This window comes from Typopeltis vanoorti, chromosome 3, assembly GCF_054136105.1.
Source record: "Typopeltis vanoorti isolate ZY-2024b chromosome 3, IOZ_Tvanoo_1.0, whole genome shotgun sequence".
Lineage (NCBI taxonomy): Eukaryota > Metazoa > Arthropoda > Arachnida > Uropygi > Thelyphonidae > Typopeltis > Typopeltis vanoorti.
This window is the reverse complement of record NC_143551.1, coordinates 93,232,359-93,247,168: the sequence shown is the minus strand read 5'-3', so window position 1 is coordinate 93,247,168 and position 14,810 is coordinate 93,232,359. Positions and strand designations below refer to the sequence as shown.

General features: G+C 39.3%; 1 protein-coding gene across 4 annotated transcripts in view; it reads right to left on the bottom strand.

Annotated features, from left to right (window-relative positions):
• Nucleotides 1–14,810, bottom strand: part of LOC150108390 (uncharacterized) — a 192,679-nt gene that overhangs the window by 105,507 nt on the left and 72,362 nt on the right. The window lies entirely within an intron of this gene.

Below are 14,810 nucleotides of genomic sequence, written 5' to 3'. Positions count from 1 at the left end.
TGTGAAATTCTGCACAAAACTGGGAAAATCTGCCACAGAGATGTTTGACATTATTCAGCAAGTTTACAGCAATGCTGTAGTGAGTCATTCGAGGTGTTTTGAGTGGCACGAGTCTTTCAAGAGCGGAAGAACATCACTGGAAAACAACAAGAAATCAGTAAGACTTTCAACGAGCTCAACCCCAAAAAATGTCAAGACCATTCGACAACTTGTGCATGAGGATCGTCGGAGAACACTCCACAACATTGCTGCCATTGTCGGTGTGTCATAAGTAACAGTCCAGGCAATCCTCACATGTGATTTGAACATGTGCTGTGTTGCTGCCAAGTTCTTCCACAGGCTGCTGACCCAGGGGGCAGAAGAACACCGCATCGAAGTCTGCCAAGAACTCCATCAGCGTGCCATGAATGACCCATCCTTCATGTCGATCATTACCGGTGACAAAACTTGGGTGTACAGGTACGACCCTGAGACAAAGCAACAGTCTTCACAGTGAAAGAGGCCATCATCTCCACGACTGAAAAAGGCGAGGCAGGTCAGCAGCCCGACCAAGTGCATGCTCATCATCTTTTTCAACATTCACGCATTGTGCATTGAGAATTCATCCCCAGGGGCGAGACCGTCAATAGCAAGTTCTACTGCCAGGTTTTAAGGCGTCTGAGGGAGGACATTCAGCAAAAGCGAACGGATCTATGGGATGCAAAAAACTGGATGCTCCATGACAACAATGCACCCTGTCACCGAGCTCTCCTCACACATGAGTGAGTTTCTCGCCAGAAACAACATGATCTCACTTCTGCACCCACCCTAATCGCCAGATTTGGCTCCTGCAGACTTCGCCATCTTCCCGAGGATGAAGATCCAGCTCAAAGGTCGCCGATTTGACACACACTGCGGAGATCCAGCGCAAATCACAGGTGCTTGACACGCTTTGAAAAGAAGACTTCCAGGACACATTCCAGAAGTGGCAGGAACGCTGGGAGTGCTGTATTGCTATGCAAGGGGACTATTTTGAAGGTAATAATGTGTAAACATAGATAAATAAAGTAATTTCTCGTAAACAGAGCAAGTCTCAAAACTTTTTGATACCACCTTGTGTATATATATATATATATATATATATATATAAAAATTTTATAATTTATATAATAAGATTACCTCTTTTTGACATTTAGAAATAAGGAGATTTTGGTTTTCTTGCATTCTTGTATTCATGCTCAATGACACATCTGTGCAATTTGTGAGTAAGAGAGGGTAAGAAACAAGATGGAATCTGTTGACAGCCGGCAAAGGTTGGTCGATTGGTAGAGCCTCTGCTACTAATGGCTCAGTTAAGTAAGTTTGAGCACGGTTAGTAGTTGGAAGGGGACCAATCATTCGATGCTGTTGGCACACTCTCCCTCGATGAGTCTTTGGACTCCCTGGAGGTGTCTAATAATAATAATAATAATAACGTTTCTTGTAAAGGAGAAGGTTGTAGTCAGTGAGAGGAAGACATCATGAGATAGGCTGATCTAAAGGACAGAGGCAGATGAAATAAAAGAGAGGGAAGAAAAGCTAGTACATTAAAGCTTAAAACTAAATAGTAAACCAATTTTGACCAGCAGCTAATTAGGCTCTTGCAGTTTGGAAAAAAAGTGGAAGAATGATGGTGGACAATTCAACAGAACATTATCCATGGAAATATCTATAGAATAGATATAAGGCAGAAATAGAAAATCTATAAAACTGGAGTGAATCTATAGGGAGAAAGAGGAATCATCAAATAATCAGACCTTCAGAATCATTAGGAAAGTTTTAAATGCACCACTCTAAATATGTGAATAGTATTCCAAAGTTGAATGGATTTGGGATTTATACAGTTTTAGCAGTTATAGAGGTTTGAATTAGCATCTTGAGTGGAAAAATATACACTGTTAAGGAAGATGCATACAAAAATATTTTGGGAAAATTTGGAGAAAAGAGCAAAGCTAATAATAATGGCAAATATCTGTTGGATTTCTGCTCAGGACATGGACTGGTTATTACTAACACCATGTTCCAACATAAAAATGTGCACAAATTCACATGGAGAGAAGAGGCTAGGAATAAGAAAAGTCTCATTGACTATGTTATTGTTGATAGTGATGTTTTCTCCCTGGTGCAGGACACCAGAGTGTACAGAGGATTTGAAATTGGAAGTGATCACTATTTAGTCTTGAGCAGGATAAAATTGAATTTCATATTGAAAAGAATAACATGTAAGAAAGTTTTAAAGCGAATAAAAGTTGAGCAGCTCTCAGATGTGAGCTGTAGACTAAAATACAGAAATATTATTGAAAAGAAAATGAAAGAGTTTGAGAACAGGAATCAAACCTTGGAGATTCAGTGGCAAACTCTGAAGGAAACATTGATTGAATCTGCCAGAGAGGCATGTGGTGAGGTTGTGTGCAAGGATAAAAAAAATCAGAACTCCCTGGTGGACACAGGAAGTTAAAGAGGCAGTGAAGGAAAAGAAGAAAGCATATCAAAAGTTCCTGTCAAATAAGTCAGCTTTTACTCTTACAGAATACAGAGACAAATGTAAGAAAGCTAAACAGTGTGTAAAACTAGCTAAACAAAAGTCATGGGAGGACTTTGGCAAGAATATAGAAAATAAATATCAAGAAGGTGGCAAAATATTCTGGAGGTTGTTGAAGAAGCTTAGAAATGGAGGAAAGAGTGCTGTAAAAGGAATTAGAGATGATAAAGGTGAAATGAAAACAGGAGAAAAAGATATCCTTGAAGTATGGAATAATTACTTTGAAAAACTGCTAAATGAAACAAGCAGTGATGACAGCACAGTGATAAAAAACACTGACCAGACATGCAGTCAGGAATACATATCCATACTTGAAGTAGAAAAAGCCATCAAAGGCTTGAAATGTGGAAAGGCAGCAGGAGTAGATGATATTCGACCAGAAATGCTGAAGTATGGTGGTATAAGAGTCTTACAGTGGCTGCACTGCATAGTTCAGAAAGCCTGGACAGAGGGACAAATTCCCGATGATTGGAGCAGAGCTCTCATAGTACCCATATATAAAAAGGGAAATAAAACTGAATGTGAGAATTACAGAGGTATTTCCCTACTGAGTGTTCCTGGCAAGATCTATGCAAGTATACTTGAGAAACGGTTGAGAAGAATTGTGGAAGAAAAGCTTGGTGAAGAACAAGCTGGATTCAGGCCAAATAGAGGCTGTCAGGATCAGATCTTCACTTTACGACAAATAGCCGAGAAAGCATGGGAATATAACAAAGATCTGTATTTAAGTTTTGTCGATTTGGAAAAGGCATATGACAAGGTGCCAAGAGAGAAGCTATTCAATACGCTGCAGTTATATGGTGTCAATGGGGCATTATATCAAGCAATACTTAGTCTTTATTTGAGTTGTGAGTCAGCAGTTAGAATTGAAGGAAGTACAGGAAGATGGTTTAATGTTAAATCTGGTGTGAGACAAGGATGTACATTATCCCCTCTGTTATTCATTATCTATATGGATCACATTATGAAGGAAAGTGGTATTAAACATGATATCAGAATTGGAGATGTTAATGTCAGCTCTTTGCTTTATGCGGATGATGTTATACTTCTAAATAAATCCGCTACAAGTCTGCAAGATTCTCTGACTAAATTGAATAGCTGTTGTAATAGATATGGTATGAAGGTCAGCAATAAAAAGACAAAGACAATGAAAATAGGCAGAATCATTGAAAATGTCAACTGTGTTGTGAATGGAGAGCCTGTGGAACAAGTAAAACATTTCAGCTACTTAGGCACAATTTTTACTGAAGATGGAAAACTAAATATAGAAATAGACAACAGAATCAGCAAAGCTGGTATCGTGGGAAGTCAATTGAATAAATTCATATGGAATAAGAAAGAAATTAGTCGGAACACTAAATTAGCTGTATACAAGACTGTGTTCAAACCAATTTTAACTTATGGATCTGAGAGCTGGGTCAGAAGTAAAACACTTGACCAAAGACTAGAGACCGCAGATATGAGATCCTGAGAAAGATTAGAGGCGTGAACAGATGGCATCAATGGCAACATCATATTAAAAATGAGGATATTAGGAAAGAACTTGACATTGTCAGCATCCAGGAATGCGTTAGCAGAGCTAATCTCAGATGGTATGGTCACTTAAATAGAATGGGAGAGGAAAGATTAGCAAAACAAGTTTTCTCTGCCAGGTTGGCAGGAAAACGACCCAGAGGAAGACCAAGATATAGATGGATTGATACGGTACAAAGTGCCTTAGACGATAGAAATATAAGATCTGATAATGTTGGAGTCTTGACAAGTAACAGACTGATATGGAGGAAAATTGTAGATAGGAAGTTAGTAATGATGTAATTTTTTTCATGTAGTACTGTCATATCCTGTACACCCCTTGAGGGTACATGGCAGGAATTTGATGATGATGATGATGATGAAGGAAGATGCATTTATGATGATAAGATAAGATGCGGGAAAGGTGCTTATGGAATGGAAGGAAGGTAAGATAGTGCCATTGCATAAGGGCGGTAGCAGACTAGAAGTGTCTAATTATAGGCCATTTTGTGTATCATCAGTAGTTAGTAAGATCTTGGAGAAAATAAAGGGGCACTCTTGTTTTAGCAATATGCTAGCCTTTTATGATAAAGTTACAAGAGCATTAGATGAGGGAAAGGCATATACTACCATTTTCTTAGACTCAGCAAAGGCATTTGACAGGGAACCACATGATAAGCTGATATTTAAGTTACAGCACATGGGTCTGGAGAGTTACAAGTGGGGTCCCACAGGGCTCAGTACTGGGACCTATATTGTTTAACCTTTATATCAATGACATTGTCAGTGGATTGCAAGGGGGATATTCAGTTGTTTGCGGATGATGCGAAGCTGGGAAGGCTTATTAGTAATAGTGCAGATGTGGTAGCCCTGCAAGAGGATTTGAATAAGCTAGATAGATGGGCAAATGAATGGGAGGTGTCGGTTTAATGCAGCAAAATGTAAGGTCTTGAGGTTTGGGGGAAACATCAATGGGACACTGCATACTCTATGGGAGGAGTTATACTGGAAGAAGTAGAGGAGACAAGAGATCTGGGGATGATGATTGATAGAAACCTGAAATTTAGGGGACATATTGCAAAGGTGGTGAAGGTAACACAGAGGATTGCTGCAATAATGAGAAGGATGTTGACCTGCAGAGATAAAACAGTTATCATTCCGTTGTATAAGATCCTGATCAGACCACACTTGGACTATTGTTCTCAAATTTGGTCCCCAGCATTTGAAAGGGATAAATTAACTGTGGAAAGGATACAAAGCCGGATAACAAAGATGGTTTCAGGACTGTACAATGATCGTTATCAGGATTGACTGAGGGAATGTGGACTGCAGAGTTTGGTGGATAGAAGAAGTTGAGGTGATATGATTGAAACTTTTAAACTGTTGAGAGGTGGTTACAGAGTTGACACTGGGGAGTTCTTTTGCTTGGTTGAACAGCAGAAAGGAGTGATGACAAGAGGCCATCCCTGGAAGTTACAAAAGGAAACTGTCAGCAAGAGGGTGAGGAGTGGTTTCTTTGCATGGAGGGTTGTTGAACCATGGAACGCATTGCCTGGCGGAGTGGTGAGAGCGAGAATGGTCAATGTGTTTAAGGAGTGGTATGATAGACTGTGTTTCTTAGGGGAGGGGGCCTCCCCCTAGATGAGTCGACCTCCCACGATGAGTCTTTTGACTCCATGGAGGCCTGAATAATAATAATAATAATAATAATTTGTGCTACAGAGGAGTAAGTTAACTCAAAAAGAAAATTTTGATGATTTGGAGATGGAAATATTATCAAACGTAAGAGGTGAAGTGAAATAAGATCTTTCTTCCATTGAACTTAACAAGGTTATCCTTGGTCCACTGAAGAATAGAAAGATGTTTGGAGTTTAAGGCATTAGTTATGGAAGATCTTGAGGCTTCTTAAGTGCACTACAACAATTGTCAAATGAAGAAGAAGAGTATATATTGTCATCAGCATAGCTATGGATAGGATTTGCAGTCAGTGAGAGAGAGATCATTTATATACAGGAGAAAGAGAGAGTGGGTGGAGGAAGAAAGTAGAGAGCCATAGGTTACTCCAGCACTAGTGGGTAATCGGAAAAGATAAAGTCATCAATACAGCCATCACCAGATTAGATCACGCCCTGAAGCAAACAATTAAATATTGCCCCTAATGCATTATAAGACAAAAATATAAGAAAATCTCCAATTGCTATTTTGTTTTTATTACAAGAGAAACAATAATGCAAAATGATCAAATAATAATATTAATTAAATGTTTGCTCTACGGGGGATATCACACAATAAAACTGTTTATAAGCTCTTCTAAATCTAAATTACAAGATATGTCTGCCTCTATCGATATAGTTGCTAGACCAAACAATCTTTCTTGGGTCATTGCTGTTCGCGAATAATTTTTAATCAGTTTAAGCATGGAAAAACTTCTTTCTGCACTTGTTACGCTAACAGGAATTGTTAGCATGGCGACGCTGCCTACTGCAATATGGCTGAATGGGCACCCTTAATTAAGCCACGCCGTGAGGCAAGCTGCCTGTATGCTACACCCTGTTGAAGGTACTGGCCATCAACCATGACATATAGTGAATGACCAGAAAGAAAGCTGTCAATATAGCAGGGTAGAAGGAGGAGACCAAAAGATGGTAGGTTGCTGAAATGGCCTCTGAACTAGATCCAATCAAATATTCTAGAAATGTCAAGAGCAACAGTATGAATTTCTCCAAACCATTCCATGAATTCAAAGGGGAGGGAGATGATAGCTAGAAGATCAGCTGGAAATTGAGAGCGGTGAAACCTTCACTCACAAAAGGTTGTAAACTTATAGTACAAAGTAGAATAAGTGGGCTAAGGATTTTTTTCCATTTTTATTAATTTTATATAGTTTTGTTGCATTTTTATTTATTTTTTACATAATTCAGAAACACTGTCAAGAGATGAAACATTAAACTTTTTCAAGCCACTTCTAGCCTCCATGCGGGGGCAGTCTCACACCAGATGATAAAATTCATCTCCAGCCTAAAGACACTTACAAACATTTAAGCCCATAGCAAAATTCTAACCACTCAGCCAACTAGGTGAGCAATTACTTTCACCATGATTTCTGAGAGAAATTAAGAGTAAATTCTGGAATACCAGAATTTACACCTATACTGCATTTTCAATCCATATGATTGCAGATGACTATGCTATTCAGGATTATTCTGAATTCATTCTGACAAAAGTCAGGGGAGGCATGTAGTGACTATTTCTTGGTAAACTGGGGAAGGTACTTTGCCTTGGTCATCAATGCAGGAACTGGAAGAGAAGAATGATGCCAAAAGATCAGCTGCGACTTTAAGTGAGTGATGTTACAATAGTTACCATATGGATATGATTGAGAGAGATGTGGAAATATCATCAAATTCTTGATAGTGCTTCTCGTGCATCCTGGTACCAAACACCTATTTTGCTACCCGCCATTCTGTTTAAGTAACCACACAAACCATAAATTAGCTCTGCTCACATATTCCTGAATCTAGCGATGCCAAATTCCTTCATAATATCTTCATTTTTCATATTATTCATATCTGTAAACTCTCTTAATTTTTCTCACCTATCATATCTGTAGTCTCTAATCTTTGATCAGCTGTTTTAATTTTTCTAACCCAACTCTTAGATCTATAAGTTAAAATCGCTTAGAAAACTGTCTTAATTTATTCATTTATTTATTCTCTTATTCCATTTATTCAACTGGTTCCCCACCATTCCCGCATTACTCATCTATTGTCTATTTTCATATTTAATTTTTCTATCTTTCCTAAAAATTGTTTGAAAAAGGTTTTTCTTTTAGCACCCTCTCATATGCCTTCTCCATAGGTACAAAACATAAAATCATCATCATCATGCATAATCAAGGATTTAGGCCTAGCGTGGCCTGTTTCGGCCTTAGAAGTCATCGTTGAATCTTTTAAGAGGACATCCTGGTCTTCTTTTTCCTAATGGCTTGTACTTTAAGGCTTGTTTTGGTAATCTTTCTATTTTCATTCTTTGAACGTGTTCCATCCATTTATGTTTATATTTTTTAATATTTTCTATTAGTGATTGTTGATTTAATTCTTTCATAATTTCTTTGTTTCTTGTACATTTCAGATTATTTCTTGTACAGCACACTTATCTCCATTTCAAATAACTGGTCTTCTCTCTCTCTCTCTCTCTTTCTCTCTCTCTCTCTCTCTATATTTTTTTATTATTATTATTATTATTATTATTATTATTATTATTATTGGCAACTCCAAGGAGTTCATAGACTCATCGAGTGAGGCCCTAACATCATGTCAAGAACAACCATTTGACATTACACAGTATCTATCATACCTCACCTTGAACTCATTTACAGTCATGGCACCCACAACAGACTCTGGCAGCTTATTCCACTCATTCACCACTCTCCAAGTAAAAAACCTAGCTTTAACACCCCTGCTAACCACGCTCTTGCCCAGCTTCCATGTATGGCCCTTAGTCCTCCCACCACCAACAATCCTAGTCTCAAAAATATCTTCTGAATTCATCTTATAGAAACCCTTCAGCAATTTGAATGTCTCAATCATATCACCCCTTTTCCACCTATCAGCCAATTTCTGCAACCCACAAATCTTCAACCTGTTCTCATAAGGTTCATTCCATAGACCTGTTATCATCTTGGTCACTCATCTCTGGATCCACTCCACCTCTTTCCCCATCCATAAGAAACCCTGGCTGCCATATCTGGGCACAGTAGTCTAGATGGGGCCTTATCAAGGCTTGATACAGAGAAACAATAACCTGTTTGTCTCTGCTTGTTAAAGTATTTTTCAGCAACCAAGTGATTTGATGATTTAGCCACTTTTGCGATGTGCCCCCTAAACTTCAACTCCCTATCCACCAACACTCCCAAATCCCTGGCCTCGTCAATCTTCTGGAGTACAGTTCCACCAATGTGATATACTGCTGCTAATCTTTTCACCCCAAAATGCATAACCTTATATTTTGCCACATTAAATTGACATCCATTCTCTTTAGCCCAGTCCTCCAAACTATCCAAATCATCCTGCAAAATTTTGACATCCTGTGCACTCACTATTGCTCAACCCAACTTTGCATCATCAGCAAACAAATGAACAGTTCCTCTCAGATCCTTTCCTATATCGTTAATGAACAAATTGAACAGCATTGGTCCAAGAACAGAACCCTGCGGCACACCACTAGTCACAGGCCATCTTTTGGACTCTACTCCTGAATAAACCACTCTCTGATATCTCTCCATCAACCACCCTCCTATCCATCTCACCAACCCTATATCCATCCCCATACACTGCAGTTTACTGATTTCAATTCCATGTGGTATCCTGTCAAAGGCCTTAGCAAGGTCCAGTAGAATCACTGTAAACCCATTACCCTTATCCAGTTCAGCCGTCACTGTGTTATAAAACGTGAGCAAGTTACTGAGGCATGATCTACCCTTCACAAAACCATGCTGTCCCCCATACAGTATCCCATTTTCATCTATCTAATCCTGTATTTTCCTCTTGACTATTTTCTCCAAGACCTTGACAATGATTCCTGATATGCTGATTGGTCGGTAATTTACAACAGCAGTCTTGGAACCTCCTTTATGCAGTGGAACTATTTTCCCCTCTTTCCACCCCCTTGGGACTAACCCAGATCCGAGACTCAAATTAAACAAAACGATCAAGGGCACTGACAATTCTTTAGCCGCTTCACGTACGACACAAGCTGGTATACCATCCAATCCAACAGATGTATTGACATTGAGGTTTTGTAATAGGCTATTCACCTCCACTTCATTCACCACAATTCCCGTATAAGCTGTTTGTACTTTCATTCCTGCAATGTCACCACCTGGATGATATACTCTTGCAAAGTGCTTGCTCAGTAATTCCACTATATCAACTAATTCGGTTACCTCCCTACCATCGGCATTCTTTAAAATCATTCTGTCATATACATATTTTCTTTTACTTGCAACACATCGAAAAAACTGTTTGGGATTCTCCTTAGCCTGCACATGGCTAATGTTCTTTCATAATCCGCTTTTGCTTTTCTTACTACACTCGTTACCCTTCTGGCCTTCGCTTTATACCGTTCATGTGCCTGCCGGTCACCTTTCTCCTTAAATTCCCTCCACAGTTGTTTCTTTTTTTTTGCAGCACAAGCCTAATGGTGTTATTCATCCATTTAATCCCTACTTGATTTATTATTCGGACTCTAGGTATACAGTCAGCCATTGCCTCCTGCAAACACTTCTTAACCGCCTCCCATGCACTATCAACATCTAGCCCTTGCAGTTTTACATGCCATGGCATTGAACCAATCACACTCCTAAGCTTGTCATACTTACCAGCCCGATAATTCCACATGTACTCTGTCTTAATTGTAAATTCCACACCTTTAGCCATCTCCATCAAGACCCAAAGATCACTCTCACCAACTGGTGGCAAATAGATATGCCGGATTGTTTCTATATATATATTTTTTTTTTCGTTTTTTTTTTTTTTTTCATTTTAAAAATAACAATCTTATGTACAGGATTAACCAGTTTTTGGTTGTTTGCAGTCAGGCAGAGAGGTTAAATACTCTTCTTTGTTGACGTATATCACATAGGGATAACAGTTGTTATAAGATAAATTACATTTTTTCATGCAATTAATAATTATTTTGACATGATACTGTATAAGAACATAACATATCATAACAGTTGCTACAGGACAATATTACATATTTACATGATCATTAACAGATGATCATTATTCATTCTGTTAAGCACAATAAAACTTTCTTCCTCATTTCTTTGGGTGGGGAAAAGATCTAAGGTACTGTTCTGTCTGTGGCAGTGATGCTTGTGCAGGATCCGACTTCTCACCTTTTGTTTGAAGGCTGCAAGAAGAAGGTCAGCCACCTCTCTCTCTGTGTGAAACTGTTGCACTGTCTGGTCTTGCATATCGAAGATAGAAGCTATATATTACCGCGTGTCACGTATAATATATCTTCATCACGTATAATATATATATATTTTACATGATGAAGAGGTAGTTGTAGATCGAATGATTATTTGACTCTGAATGGGCGAGATTGAAATACTCCTCTTCTGTATGAAGACTACCAAAATTTAAAGCTGCTGTTTCCCGAGACAAATGGGTTAATTGGGTGTTTACTGGGCAATCTAATTAGATATGCCAGATTGTTCCCGACTGGTAGCAGAGCAGACAGTTATCTGAAACACCCAGATTAAATTTCTTCTAAAAGTGTATTTTACAGCGTGTATCTGCTCAGCCTGATTCCCATATTTCGAGCAATTTTAGAAAGTGCCAGGTGAAGCTCGGAGAAAAAATGTCACTCAAGACCCTCACGCCTCGCCAGCTCCATGGAGGAAAGAAGATCTCTTTTTAAGTGATGGGGTTCCTTATCATCATGTTGTGGAAGATGGGTTTGATGAGGATTTCAGGAAGGGATGCTGTCTTCACTATGTGATGGAGATTTAGCTTCTTCTTCCATCTTCGAAGGGCATCTCTGCAGAAGTTTGTTGTCATCAGCACATGTGCTGTTGTTATTCTTAAGGTGAAAGGGAGAGCTTTGTGGAGAAAGATAGGCCTCTAGTGGCAAAAGTGAAAATATACTCAGTGCATTTGTGTGCCATTTCCTGTTGTATGGAATTAAGGAGAAAGCGAGTGCAGAACGACATTATCCTGTGGTCAATGGAGGTCAAATTTTGTCCTCCTTCTTTGAGTGAAGTACATAGCTTGAAGTAGGAAAGCCAGTTAGTTTTGTTTCATATGACTTTATAGATGGTTGACTGTATTTGTTTGATAAATTTCACTGGTGGAGTGAGAATCTTTAGTGTATGCCAAAGGACACTGGTGGCTATTTGGTCAACAATTATTGCTCTCCCTCTTGTGGAGGCAGAGGCTCATATTGCTGCCCACTTTCCTAGTACTTGCTTCAAATTTAATTAGTGTTTCCCAGTTCTTATCCATGCAAGAGGGCATGTTTCCTAGGTAAATCCCCAGGTATTTGTTTCCATCTGCGGACCAGTGACTAGACATTGGGGAATCGGTTTGCTTTTTCCATTTGCCACACCACACCACACCACAGTCCTGTGGTTTTATGTACATTTAGTTTGACTCCTGAAGCTGCTTGGTATTATTGGTATGCTGTTTGTATGTTATAGAAATCCTCTTTTTTTGCAGACTGTAACTGTAACATCATCAGCATATGCTGAGTAAGAAAGTTTAGGAAGGGAGGCACTAAACAGCATGCTTACTCTACACAAAAAGAGCTCAATGGAAATTGTGTAAAGAGGACCAGAAAGTGGATAGTACCCTTACTGTATGGTACAGATATGGTAAGTCTGCTGTTTATTTTCATGCAAAAGTGTGCTTTAGCATATAACATCTTAATAGATTTAATGATGCCTGAGCCAAAGCCGAAGGCTTTCAAGCAGTTGAATAGGTATGGGTGTTCAATATGGTTGAAAGCTTTTTCATGATCTAGTGCTACAAGACCCATTGTTTCACTGTTGCTGTTGGCTATGCTTATGAGATCCATTATTATTATTATTGTTATTCAGGCCTCCATGGAATCAAAAGACTCATCGTGGGAGGTCCTTCCTAAGAACATGAAGTCTGTCAAGCCTCATCGAGGGGAGGTCCCTCCCCTAAGAAACACAAAGTCTATCATACCACTCCTTAAACTCATTGACCGTTCTTGCTCTCACCACTCCATTAGCAATGCATTCCACGGTTCAACCACCCTCCATGCAAAGAAACCACTCCTCACCCTCTTGCTCACAGTTTCCTTTCATAACTTCCAGGGATGGCCTCTTGTCATCACTCCTTCCCGCTATTCAACCAAGCGAAAGAACTCCCCAGTGTCAACCCTGTAACCACCTCTCAACAGTTTAAAAGTCTCAATCATATCACCTCTCCTTCTATCCACCAAACTTTGCAGTCCACATTCCCTCAGCCGATCCTCATAACCAAAATTGTACAGTCCTGAAACCATCTTTGTCATCCATCTTTGTACCCTTTCCACAGTTAATTAATCCCCTTCAAATTCTGGGGACCAAATCTGAGAACAATAGTCCAAGTGTGGTCTAATCAGGGTCTTATACAATGGAATGATAAGTGTTTTATCTCTGCGGGTCAACATCCTTCTCATTATTGCAACAACCCTCTGTGTTACCTTCACCACCTTTGCGATATGTCACCTAAATTTCAGGTTTCTATCACTCATCAATCCCAGATCTCTTGTCTCCCCTACTTCCTCTAGTATGTCTGTTCACCCAAAGATTGTCGGAATAAGTGAGACATGGTTAGATGAAGACGACATCCTGACAGGAATAGAGATGGAAGGGTATGATATGTTTTGTGAGGATAGAAGGGGGTAAGTAAGGGAGGGGAGTGCTATTGATGATAGAGAAAGAGTTATGTCCATACAAGGTAGAGATGCAAGAGGGAAATAGAGCCAATGGTTTTGAGGCAGTATAGTGTGAGATAGAGGTGAATAGAATCAAATATTTGGTGTGATGTTGTTATAGACCTGGTAATGTGGATGGTGGTGATAGTGAAATGTATTGTCAAATTAGCCAAGCAAATAAGAAAAGGGTGATCATTATGGGCAATTTTAATTATGGCAATATAGACTAGAATGATGAGATAGCAACTGGAAGTAAAGAAAATGAGTTTCTTGAGTTTTGGAGGGTTAACTACCTCAGACAGTATGTAACAGAGGGCACACGAGGATTAAGGGTCTTCTTTTTGGTCATCTCATCAGAGGATGTGATTATAAATGAGGTACCAATTGGTGAGAGTGACCATGAGGTGATTACCTGGGTTGTTGCCAGCAGTGCAAGGATCCCTGTGAGAAAAGGGTATATGTGGAACTACAAGGGGAGGGGAGGGGATAATTATGAAGAGCTCAGGGGACAGCTTGCAGGTGTAGTGTGGAATGAGGAGTTAGCTGGAAAAGAGATCAATGTAGCTTGGGGGATTTTCAATTTTCAAAAACTATCTAGTAGATGCAATGTGTAAATGTATTCCAAGGGTGAGAATGTTAAATAAGGTAGGTGTGATATGGATGAATAAAGATATTAAGAATGTGATACGGAGAAAAAGAGCCTTGTAGAGGCAGCATAAGAGAAGTGGAAATAACCAATTTCATAAGGTCTACAAAGACCAGGCAAGGAGGTTGACTTGGTTGGTGAGGTAGCTAAAAAGAGGTACGAACAGCAGTTAGCTAATGAAGCCAAAAAGAATCCTAGGGAGTTCTTTCGATATGTAGCCAGCAAAAGAAAGAATAATTGTGGAAGGATGACATTGATTGGAGAAAATGGTATAAAGACAGCTGTTGCAGAATGTGTGGTGGAGATACTTAATGAGCAGTTCATAAAGATCTTTCAATCTTGTGAAGGTGACTTCATTGAGAGATTGAGAGCAGTTGATGATGGGGAGGAGAGAATGACTGTAAGTGAGCAAGAGGTGTTTGGGGAGTTGAGTAAACTAGATGTAAATAAGGCTGTGGGACTTGATAATATATCACCACGTATTCTGAAGGAATGTGCCAGAGAGTTGACACCTGCCTTGACATATTTTTTTAATACGAGTCTTGCATGTGATCAAGTTTATAAAGCGTGGAAGGAGGGCAAGATTGTGCTGCTTCATAAAGGAGTTTATCGAACTCAAGCATCAAACTATAGGCCTAT